This window comes from Chelonia mydas, chromosome 1 (genome assembly GCF_015237465.2).
Source record: "Chelonia mydas isolate rCheMyd1 chromosome 1, rCheMyd1.pri.v2, whole genome shotgun sequence".
NCBI lineage: Eukaryota > Metazoa > Chordata > Testudines > Cheloniidae > Chelonia > Chelonia mydas.
The window spans coordinates 216,683,533-216,696,204 of NC_057849.1; the positions used below are offsets into that span (position 1 = coordinate 216,683,533).

General features: G+C 44.5%; 1 protein-coding gene across 3 annotated transcripts in view; it reads right to left on the reverse strand.

The window, feature by feature from the left end:
• TSPAN11 (tetraspanin 11) overlaps positions 1–9,151 on the reverse strand; it is a 168,338-nt gene extending 159,187 nt beyond the window's left edge. For all 3 annotated transcript variants that reach the window (XM_043526658.1, XM_043526621.1, XM_043526584.1), the window contains exon 1: positions 8,992–9,151. The gene's annotated coding sequence lies outside the window, so the exon portion shown is untranslated. The remainder of the gene's footprint in view (positions 1–8,991) is intronic.
• Positions 9,152–12,672: the final 3,521 nt, after the last annotated feature.

Sequence of the window (12,672 nt, forward strand, 5' to 3'; positions counted from 1 at the left end):
CCATTTACACTAGTTTAACCTGCAAGTGACCCATGCCACAGGCTGCAGAGGAAGAGGAAAACCCAGGTCTCTGCCAATCTAACCCAGAGGAAAATTTCTTCCCAACCCCAAATATGCTGATATTTAGATCCTGAGCATGTGGATAAGGCCCACCACCTCCCCGTCTAGTGTCCCAGTCACTTCTTTCAATTTTTTTGCTATTGTTCACCTACTGACTTGTAACACTAATCAGCCTTCGTCAGATTCTTTGCTGACCCTAAACTAGATTTAAAAAAAACAACAGCTCTTTACGAGCAATACAGCACTTACATTTTAATTAAGCACATGTAAATGAAAATCTAGAAGATAAAAATAAATCAAGTCTCCTTATCTGTAGATTTCTATATGCAGACTATCCAAAGGATCAAGGGATAATTAAAGGGTCCTCTTTGAGTCTCTGGGAGAAATAAATCTCTTCATTCCCTGCTCTGGGAAATAACACAAATTTAGCAAGCTCTATTTTAAGCGTACATCTTAGAGACACCAGGCAAACCAATCCTATTGGCATGGATTTTCACTGGTGTAAGTGATTAAACTTTAACCTGGAATTTAGTAAACCATTTATTTGATATATGAAAGATCACAGAATCCAGCTCGCTCTCCCTGAATTGGGCTGGCTCTGGAAGGTGAATGGGTGTGAAAAGGAGTAAAAAAAATGTACTTTAGTCACTAAAATGAGGAGATGTGCCTCTGAACACACATGGGGAGCAGCAGGTCTGTTTGGTAACAAGATGCTATTTTTACATAGTCACTTGTCAGAACAGAATCACGCTTTAAAAATCTAGAAAAACTCAAGTATTACAAAATTATGAAATCAATTAGAGATATTAACTCATATCCAATACCATGCCTAGGTCATAAGAAAATTGTCCTCAGAGCAATGAGTTTATTAACTGACAGACAACTCTGTGCCATGATTTGTAATTTCAAACGTATTACACATTGTAGAACATTTGGAATGATGTGAAGATTTCGGTATTTTTGATCAGCAGTTCTTCAATGGTGAAATCACAGGTTTTAAAGGGTAAAGAGACAGTGCAAAATATCCCCATCTGTGAATTAAGAGTTGCATGCGTTCCTGACTGTATGAGAGGATGAGCAGTTATAAGAATCTGAAATAAAACAGGCAGCCTACTACAAAAGCCGCTCGATTTACCTTTCCAAAGGAAGCTCAGTTAGAAAATTTACCTTTCAACCATGTTTAGCAAAGCAAGAATGGGATTCTATTATACCAAGATTTAAGGCCCAAGCCCAGGCAGTGATAATTAGCCAAAAGGTTAATTCCTGGATGAGGTCATTCAAAGATGGCCAGTAGTTGGACTACTGGCTTTTATCAGAAGTTGAAACTGTATACCGACTAGACAGTGCATGGGAGATTAAACAAGTATAATCAAACGAGTCAAAGAAGTTACATTGGCAGCTGAGATACTGCAGTATAGAGAGGTCAGTTTGCTGAGATAATACAGATTTCCTTTTAAATTAAAAAAAACCCCAAACATTTGGGATTAGATTTTGCTTCTTATCACAAATATATCTTGTGATTCTCTGTCCATTGATCACTACTGATTCTGTGTGACTACCCTGATGTTATTGTCAAATTTAAAAGTGAACAAAGAATTCTTTTTCTAATATTTTGCAGTATAAAATTTTTATTTTTTCTTTTTAAAAAGAGATTTTGAAACAACATATAGAACTGCATTGGGGCAAATAATGAATACTCATGAGGCAGGAATACAAACAGGTCAAAACACATAGGTATATGCACTGGGCCAAACTGTTAATATATGCAGAATTGTGTTGTTTTTATTAGTGCACAGAGTGGCATTAATTTCACATTTAACATAAATCAGAGTGGGGAAAAAAGTGTTCCCTCTTTCAGATCACCAGAAAACAATCAATAGTTATTTATACAGCTTTCTGCCAGCTGATCCCTTAAACCAACAAATACTCAAGGTAGGACATTATAGTACTACATATAGAGAGCACCATATTCTGTTTGAGGAAGCTGCATGCTTTACAGTTGCTGTAAAACTTGCAATTTTGGTTTTTTAATTACCTTATAGACTGTTAGGTTTTATAAATCCCCAAAAGCAAACATCCCAGTTAAGACTTTACGTACCTCTAACCATTAAGAATCATAAATGCAACAAATATGAAGTGCTTCATGTCAAGAAGAAATAAAAACAAAATGTTTACACCCTTTATAATAGAAACTGGTTGCTGGATTATTACAGAGAACAGTCTGGGTTGGTATAACACTAATAGTAAATATCAAAACACTCTAACCTGTATTGTCTTTCATGTGTGGCTCTCTAAGCTTTTCAAAAACCTTGACTAATTAAGCTTTGAAGAACACTTGTGAAGTATTGCAATTCATTTTACAGATGGGCAAACTGAGTCACAAAGTAGTTAAGTGGCTTGACATTGAGTTAGTGGCAGAGGGAGAGAAAGAACCTGTGAGTCCTAAATCCCACACCTCTGCTAACCAGCAGACTATACTCCTTCCCCCACGGGGCAAAATAGGTGGCATGGCAAAAGGGAGAAAGTCAAATCCAATTTTTATTAAGAGACTCCACTGCAAACTCTTTAAAAAGAGCTTGTCTTTTTAATGGAGTTTGTTTAGTCAGTATCTCTCCACTGATTGAAAAGAAAAGCTATCTTTCCCTAATCACACTGTAATTTTTCATGTAGCAAACACATATTCCTGTAGAGCAGTACTCAACGGTGCTTTCCCTTTGTTTATACCCTTCTGCTTGCTGTAAGTCTAAGTGGAGCCTGGCTGAGTACATTTGATTTTCCAAAGCCTTGTTCTGATTGACTGATGGTGCATGGCTGTAACATTACCAGGAAAGCTCTAACACCCAATGGTGTATAATGGGGACGTCATCACAAAAAATACAAATCTCCATCCCTAGGTCCATTATTTTATATCATTTGAAAGGAAATAGGATGGAGACCTTTCTTGTATGTTTCTCATAATATCATTTTAACCCATTTTCCAGCATTTTCTGTTTTATTAAAATACTATGCCCCTGACATTCAAGAAATTGAACCAGGAGCCTTAATGCAGGGACAATAACTCTATTTATATAGTGCCGAGCACAACTGGGCCCTGACCTTGCTAAGGCCTCTAGATGCTATTGCAATATGTATTCCTGGGGGTATTCTGCTACAAAAAAATAAAAATTCTGCACCCAAACATTTAAAATTCTGCACACAATATTTTAAAATTCTGCAAATTTTATTTGTCAAAATAACACTACATAATAATGGCAGTTTCATTTATTTTGATAATTTATTTGAAAATACCTTTCAGCAAGTATGTCTGTAACAATACAGACACACATTAAAATTCCCCCAGGAATAGAGAGTTAAAGAAACCCCCATGACAACCCAGTTCCTGTTTCCTCCGCCCCCTCATCTTCTCCCCCCTACCCCAATTCCAGCCAGGGGGGCCAGACACCCACAACCCCTCCCCGCAAGAGCCGAGCTGCAGGTACCCCCCCGGCCCAGATACCTGCAGCCCCTCCCCCCCCAGAGCCCAGCTGCGGGGCTCCCCCTTGCCCAGATACCTGCATCCCCTCCCCGCCAGAACTCAGCTATGCCCTGCCCCCCCCAGCCCAGACCCTCTCCCCCCTGAGCCCAGGGATCCAGAGAGAGAAACAGCCTGATGCTCAGTCCCACGCTTGCACAGAGTTTCCTGTGCGCTGCTCTCTCCTTCCCTCAGGGCATGCGGGGAACTGCAGCTGACAGGAACCCTCTAGCTCCCTCCCCTTCTCCCGGGCGGTGACATCTGTGTGCAAGCTGGGCTCTGCCAGGTTCAGTGGCCCCTAGTAGCAGCCAGGAACACTGCAGCCCATTTCTGTGGGGGAAAGGAAATTCTGCATGCACGTTAATTTCTGCAAAATTCTGCATTGTGCAGTGGCGCAGAATTCCCCCGGGAGTAAATATAGCTGTTTATATAAGAACAACAATGGGGCTTAAAGCAAGTTGAAAAGGGCCAGAAAAGGCAGCTGCAGAGATAAGTTGCAAATATGCTTAAAAAAGGATCCCACAAAAATGTCCCCTTATTAGCCTGTGCTGTATTGGGGCAGAGATGTGGGCCTGAGGAATCGATTTCTTTTCCCATTTAAACACAAAGGATGATAGCCTGACTCCACTGATGTCAGTGAAGCCTGAGTTTCACCCAAACACTATCTCAAAAGCAGAACTAAGAAGTGAGGCAACACCACCTGGAAAACAACCCAAAACAACTGCCTATTCAGGGCACTTTGCTGGAAATGGTTACCACCACCGAACAGCACCATCGTGTATGTGAAGAACAAGAGCACATGTTGCAAGGGAAATCCAGGCAACATGCTCCACTGGGACATCTTTTTTTAAAAACACCAACTACCTGACATTCGATGCATTCAAAGGCAAAACACTGGCTCTTCAGAATCAGTGTTAAGCCCCCTTTGGCAGGGAAGATCTAGTCATGTCCAGAAATGGGGTGATTCCACTGGAAGTGGGGAAATCACCCAATCTTCCCTTCCTTCTGATGGTGGAGTATTAGAAAGAGGCTCTTGCAAGTCTTCCCTCCCTACCTCCTCACCCCAGAGCTCTCTCCAGCACATCATGAGAGGGCTGGACTTATAGGAATAGAGGTAGAAAAGGGAAAAAAGCACTTTAAAACTACCACTCATCTTTCACACAAGCCTTTCCTTGCTGCCTCCCCCTTCTCATCCGCCCCCTAAATTTGCCCTTTTCAATCAAGAAACTCAATTCAGAGCCTTAATACAGCTCCTAGTTCAGCTTCCTACATAAGACTACCCTTAAGAGCCCAACAGATTGTCTAGTGGGGGGCCTAGGCTGGAAAGCATCAGTTTGTCTTTTGAAGTAAAGTGCTAGCAAGCAGGACTTCAAACAGAAATGGCTCTTCCCCACGCATCTCGGCTGCAGCACTGAGGGGAATTGACAGGAGAGCTCTGTAGGGTCTCCTTATTGGAAGATGAACTGCAGGTTACATCTAGTCTCATTCCAAGTTTAGTTTCTTGTTTGAAAAGGGCAGGTTTAGGTGGATGAGTGTGGGGAGGAAGGAACAGACAGGAATGGAGGGAGAGGACTTGGTTTGTGTGTCCCAGTTTTTCGTTGCTTTTTCCCTCCTTCAACTTTATTCCACAAGCCCAGCTGCCCTTTCTAGCCATGATGGTGCAAGACAAACAGGCAAGGCTGGAGTCAAAGGGTGGGACGGTGCAGGGCTCTTTATGGGGAGACGTTTCTATCAACACCTTAAGGAACCTCATGTAATTTATGGGCTGAGGTTCACAAGTGTGGCAAACCCCAAATCCATGCCTGCCTTGAATGGGTTCAGTGCAAATGTTTTGCACAGCTCTACCATGAACTGATCAACTAAATCTGGGTGCCAGTTATGGATTCCCACAAACAAAGCACAGATGTATTTCTCTAGCAAGATCCATTTTATTTCAGATTAAGGAAAACAACAATGATAAAAGAAAGAACAAATATGAAATCAGCTGGAGAGAGACAGAGACTCACTCTGTAACACTGTATACCTGAAATTAAATACAAAATGGCAGCTGCTTTATAGCAGCCCTTGCAGTAGGCACTGGCAAGGACAGGGTAGAAAGGAGACACTCCTCTATGTTTAAAGGAGCAGTAAATAGAAAACAGAATGACACCACTTTTCATTTGCATAACTCCATAAATCAAAGTATCCACCTGGAACACCAATGATGACAAAATTAAAATTTTACTCGCAGGCCCACTGAGCTCTCTATTGGGCAAACAATAGTTTATTACTAAATGCCACCTGTCAAAAATTTTACATACAATTGCCACTTTTCCACAGGCCAGATGAATACATCTTTTTGAAAATGTAACCTTAAAATGAAGAGCCTGTGGGTTACAGAAAAGATTTTTTTTAAAAAGCACATTGGAGACATGGGTTTTGTACTGTACCTTCAACTTCCTTCCTATCACTCCAGAAGTTTCTGTACAATAGCTGAGATATATGCATCTTAAGTTTGAACACACTGTCAGATCATACCTTGTTCCATAAGGGTGAAATTCACCCCCAAACTGCATTGGCTTGTAAGGCCCCAATTCAGCAAACAAAATACTTGAGCACATGCTTAACTTTAAGCAAGTGACTTGCCCCAACGAATTCAATGGGCCTATTCACATGCTTAAAATGAAGCATGGGTTTAAGTAATTTGCTGAGTCAGAAAGGAGGAGCTAAAGTAATATGGAGGGGTCCATGCAGCCTTTTTGGGAGGTATTTCACCTTAAATTGGCACAGAGGGACAGCTAATATTTAAAATGGTTTTGATAAATCACTCATTTTCTCTGCAGACAGCCCAGACACACAGCTCTAATTTTAACCCATGGAGCCTCAGAAACAGCATTTACTGTTCTTAACAAAACAAGATTCATTTACAGCAAGTCATACCAGCCACAATCTTTTTTACACTCAGTTATTTTATTTTAAATCATTCTGATTTCACTGCAAACGGGCTGGGGAAGGAATTTCCTGAGGCAACAGAAGGTCACAGGAAGCAGGCAAGCACAGCTGGCTGAACCTGCCACCCATTGCTTGCACACCACCCTTAGGAGTGCTATACAGGGTCCCTCTGTGCTTATCCCTCATCCCTTTTTGTTATTCCTGTGCTCCTGCAACACTGCTGATGCAAATTCTCCCAATATTGAGAAACATCTGATAATTACATTGCAACATATAGTGGAAAACTAAGAAGTACTTTATCAGGATTTTATTAGTGTTCTGCCACTGACATCCAATTGATTGCTTTGGCCAGGAACACACAAGTATCAAGTTGATATCAAACACACCTGTAGTCTGTCCTAGAGCTATAGATTTGAGAATACCAGAAACATTTAACTGCCATCAACAAGCTTAATTTATAGGATATCAGAGTGGGGGAAAATAGTTAGCAGAGGAAACCAACCTTCTTTTATGGTAAAATTACCTTATTTTCTTAATTCAAAGAGGCACCATCAATTTGAAAGTCACTTTTCAGCCTGAACATTGTCTACCTTCTATAATTCCAAGCAACACATAAAATGGCTCTAACTGAAAAGGTAGCAAAAATCAGCATTTTAACACCCCTCCCCCCATTTGTTCACTTGACAGCACTCCATGCATTGTCGAAATCACTGTTCTCTTGAATGGCCAGTTATTTAGAATCTAATCCTGCAACTTTCTCTGCACACATGCAGAGACTGACCTGAACAGATACATTTGCAGGATCAGGACCTGAGTCGGTTTCTCCCTTGCATCCGCAAGGAAACAGAAAAACTTTTATAAAGGACATTTCTTTTAATTGAACAACAACTGGTTATTTAACAGAAGCTTAAAATTAGTTATTTAAAAGAACATAGAATTTTTTTAAAAAAATTCTAAGAACATGTTGGCAGTGTCCCTTTAAAAAATAAATTTCGGATGAAGCAGTCACTGATGTTAAAGGGAAGTACTTGCTCCTCTCTCAATGTACCCCTACCTAAATTTAGTCTAAATCTATATTTTTATACTGTATCATCATGGTACCCTATAAGCATGTGTGTGGGGGGAGAGGGGGGGGAAACAAAACATTCTCTCCTCTTTCTCTCCCAGCCCCCCTCCAAACCCTACAGGCATAGCACCAATAGAATTGCTCTGGATTCACATCAGGATAAATGAGAGCCTACCCCTTAAAAAGGGTGTGGGGCTAATGTTCATGCCAGATGTGTGACTCCACTGAAGTTAGTAGAGTCACATCAGTGCAAATGAGAAGACTTAATACTTTTATCTGGACATGCGGAAAGCTGAGCGTGTAAAACCCTGCAGACGGAGAGGAGAAGCTAGCTTCTCACATAGCCTTTAACTTCTAACAGAGCCTTGTGGTCCTTAATATTTAAAATGTTTCTACTAAGACATCAACGAATGTCAGTTTTTAATGGTCTTTTGAAGTCAGCCACTACCAAATGGTGCTGAGGTACTGCCAGGATATCGACACCCTTTGGCTTTTCAAAGCCAGTCAGATTTAAGGATTCTTTCTAGACTTTTATCATAGAAATATATATCTAAAGCATCAGAAGGTTACTAGCACTGTATGGAAACAGGCGCTGTATCCTCAAAGGAACATTAGACAGATAGAAAGTGAGATCTCCAGTTAGCTGTATACATAAGAACTGCCAACTAACATCTCACTTACTGTTGGCACAATATTCAAAGTATGAAGAAAAATACAAGAGGATGAAGTGTTATAAGGCTGAAGCCATTCTGAGGGGAGTAGAGATGAAAGGTGGAGAACGCTTATAATGCTCCAAGACAAGCCAGGGTAGCTGGGTTTGGGAGCAGATCACAGGGGGAAGCTGGAAAACCAAGGGAACCTTTTTACTGCCTGAAGGGCAGGCTGGAGCTGGGGAGCAGAGGGTGGGGGGTGAAGAGGGGGGAAAGCTGGGAAGAGCCTGTATTTGCAGCACTGGTCTGAAGGAGCAGAACAGAGGGGACACGGGATAAGGGAGAGCAAGGGGGACTCCTGTAATGCTGGAGAGCAGGGAGCTCACTCAAGGCTGCAGAGTTCTGCTCTAAGTTGGGGTTGGGGTGCTGGGGCGGGCAGGCAGAGGGGACAGCAAGGATACTCAGTCTAGCCCAGGGAAGCGGGGAGAGTGGAGCAGAGCACGGCGGGGGGGGGGGAGGGGGTGTCGCTGAAGCAGGAGTGGGCACCGCACAGCCGGTCTCAGCAGCCCTTGCCGTGAGCTGCTCATCACACTTGCCTTCCTTCAGGTTTATTCACCCCTTTCAATCTTTCCGCCCTCCCCCCTGATGAACTGATAAGAAACTTCAGTCGCTGCTGGGTAAGATGGCCGCACAGCAGCCTCTACTCTCCTCCGGCCACCTCTGGGTTAACCCGGCTGCTGCCCCTCCACCCTGCTACCTGCCCCCCCACTTACCCCGGCGCGGACCTCCTGCAACCCCAACAACTACAGCGCCGGGAGCGCTGGCCACACTCAGCGGGCGCAGGGCGCGGGCACCCCCCGGGCAGGGATGCGATGGTTCCCGGAGCCCCCTTCCCCTCCCCTCTGAGGCCACGTGTATGCAGCCTGGGCAGGAGCGTCTTAAAGAGGCAAAGCACCTTAGAGCTGGGACGCTCCTCTAATATTTCAGCACGGGCCCGATTCTCCATCACCCCCCGCCCCCCCCCCACCCAGCAGTGCGCGCCCTGTCTGCTCAGTCACCCCCCTGCCCGTCTGAGCGGGCACCCGACTGCACAAGGGCGAACCAGGCCCAGCGACTCCGGGCTAAAAGATGCACTCTCAGATCTACCCGGGGTAGGGGGACCAGGCAGCAAGTGTGAAAAATCCGACCCCCCTCCCCCCGGGGGATAGGCGCCGATATAAGGCAAAATCCCAAATACTGGGACTGTCCCTATAAAATCGAGACAGCTGGTCGCCCTCATGTGGGGTCAGATGAAGGAAGCAGAACAAGGTTCAGGAGAGGAGGAAAGCCGTGAGATCTGGGACAAAAGCCCTAATTCTCTTCTAACTAACCCCAGGGTAAGTCTTGGAGTTCCTCCTGATTTACAGTAGTGTAAGCGAGAGAGGAATCAGGCCTAAGTGCCTCCAATTCCTGTTGGGAAAAGGGCTTGTGAAGATCCCATGTGGCATATTCTCAGTATACCAGCGAATGAGGGAAATATGGTACATCAGGTTTCGTGGGCTCACTACTAAATACAATAAACCCTGTGTTTGGGACTTAAATACCCCACTCGCAATGTGCCAAATGTGTAGTTTAAGGTGTTGTGGGAGCCCTTTATTCCACCACCAAATGGAGGTGAAGGCTGGGATGATTTTCTGCTTCTGATAAAGGCATTCACCCTCTGTCTGGATACTGCTTGGTCTGCCCTGCTAGAGATAATTTATCCCTGGGTTTCATAGAAATACCACTAAACAGCAGAATGTTGGGCTTTTCAGTGGACTATATGGAACCAGAGAACAGGTGCTTTGCAAACATTTCCTGGGGAAGAAGATCCTTAACACTCCCCGACACACGCTTACTTCAAGATGGACACTGCACATCTATTTACTCTGTACATATTGCAGGAACAAAGTATAGTTTTCCCTCAACAAAACACACTTAATATAAGATTGTTTGTCCAGTTATTCTGTTTGCCTTCTTAATGCCGATTATGAGAGAATCTTTTTATTTAGAGCAGGGGTAGGCAAACTATGGCCCGGGGGCCGCATCCAGCCCTTCAGAAGTTTTAATCCGGCCCTCAAGCTCCCGCCGGGGAGCAGGGTCAGGGGTTGGCCCTGCTCCGTACGTGCTGTGTCTCCACACGGCTCCCGGAAGCAGGGGCATGTCCCCCCTCTGGCTCCTACACGTAGGGGCAGCCAAGTGTGCCCCCGCAGCTCCCATTGGCCAGGAACCATGGCCAATGAGAGCTGCGGGGGTGGCACCTGTGGACGGGGCAAAGCACAGAGCTGTCTGGCCACGCCTCTGCATAGGAGCCGGAGAGGGGACATGCTGCTGCTTCCAGGAGCTGCTTGAGGTAAGTACTGCCTGGAACCTGCACTCTTGAGCCACCCCCCTGCACCCCCAATGCCTCATCCCCAGCCCCACCCCAGAGCCTGCACCCCCAGCCAGAGCCCTCACCCCCTCCCACACCTCAACCCCCAATTTCATGAGCATTCATGACTCGCCATACAATTTCCATACCCAGATGTGGCCCTCGGGCCAAAAAGTTTGCCCACCCCTGGTTTAGAGGGTGAATGCCTTTGTTTTAAATAGGAAAACACATGAATACAATGCCCATTTCTTCTCCCCCACAACACATGCTCCTGGTGGACATGGAGTTCATCACAGGCTAATAGGAACATAGAATTCCCATACTTGATTCACCTCGCCCAGTATCAGATGCTTCAGAGGAAGATGCAAGAAACAATTATGGAATAACTTGCCCACAGGGGAAATTTCTGCCTCACCTACATCAGCTAGTGCATGGATTTGGCCTTGATGCATAATTTATCTCTTAATTTTTTTAACCCTATCAAATGTGAATGTTCTAATAATCAATGGAGGATGGAGAATTTTTCCACAATTGAACAATCAAACTGCTTATAAATTAGATGCATCCGATGAAGTGAGCTGTAGCTCACGAAAGCGTATGCTCAAATAAATTTGTTAGTCTCTAAGGTGCCACAAGTACTCCTTTTTTTTTTTGCGAATACAGACTAACATGGCTGCTACTCTGAAACCATACATTAGATGGTTTGCTTTTGTTTTTTAAAAAGGTGTTTTTCATAGTTATCAACTTCTAACATGTTTCTGCAAGATACTAGCTAGTAAATGGAAACTAGAAGACAATTCAGATTAAGTTTACAGGATTCATTTAGCCAAACAGTAGGGCACAGGGCTGAATTTCTGAACTTTACAGTCAAATTTAGAATCATTATTAAATGTTGAACTAGGAATATTAGGTTGGCAGATTGGGCTAGGATAACCTTCCTAAGGTTTCCTGGGGGCTCTGATGAGGCTTAAGAAATTTGTCAGGGTCCTGGTGAGACTTACTACCTTTGTTAGACCATTGATACTACATGCATGAGTGAGTACAGTACTACTACTCATCATGAGTGAGGGTGGCAGAATCCTAGCCTCAGGGGATGACAAAATGAGAAAGAACAAAAGTCAAGTCTCCATAGGAGATCACAGAGAGTGTGTGTGGTGGGGGGACGGGGGACTGAGTGCACTGAGCTCTGGGAACAAAATGGTTCTGAACTCTGCAGGGGTTCCCTTGTTCTGTCATTTTTATTATTTATTTGTACTATTGTAGCACTGCCCTGGGCCTGCATTCTGCGCAGGCATGTCTATTTGTGGGAACATAGAGGAAGCTTTAAGCTACCTTTTGCCATCCATAGTCTAGGTCTTTTCAGGACCCCGCCCTCCCCATCCAATATAAATTAGAGCAGCCTGATGACTGCTCAAAATTATGCTCTACTTCTTATGCCTCCTATGGGCTGGGGGAAGCAGAGAAGAGCCAGAGTGCAGATTGCTCCAGCCATTCTCCCTCCCTCCACTTCAAACATCTCTTCCTGGCCTTTGCTTGCCCCCAATGCACCCCTCTACACCAGGAGGAGGGCCGGTGTAGGGCCACTCAAGCAGCTCTAAATGGATTGGGGAACTCCCTTACACAGGGGCTATTCCTTAGGGGTAATTTACAACCTCTTTATGCCACTGGAGCAGCGTAAAGGGGCTGCAGCACAAGACAGAATCAGGCCCAGGGAGAGTTGCTTAGAAATATAAGGTGCAATACACAGAAAATAAAAGACATCACAGTTGCATGCCATGCCCTCCCCTGCATCCCAGCCCCAGCTGAGGAGAGAACGCTCTGCTCTCAGAGAGGTTGCCTGCTCCATCCCCTCCCTGCAGGGCTGCCCAAGCTGGGGAGCAGGACAAGAATGACACTTGCATTTGCAGGCAGCCTCCTCACTCCTGGCTCAAGAAAGTGCATGGACAAAACTTCTGTAAGGGCACCCACAAGAGCTGAATGGGCTTTGAAGCCTGAGCAGGAGAAGGTAGCTCTGCTGTTTCACCCAGGTTCCCTGAGGGAGAGGAAATACAGCCTCTTTTTGCCT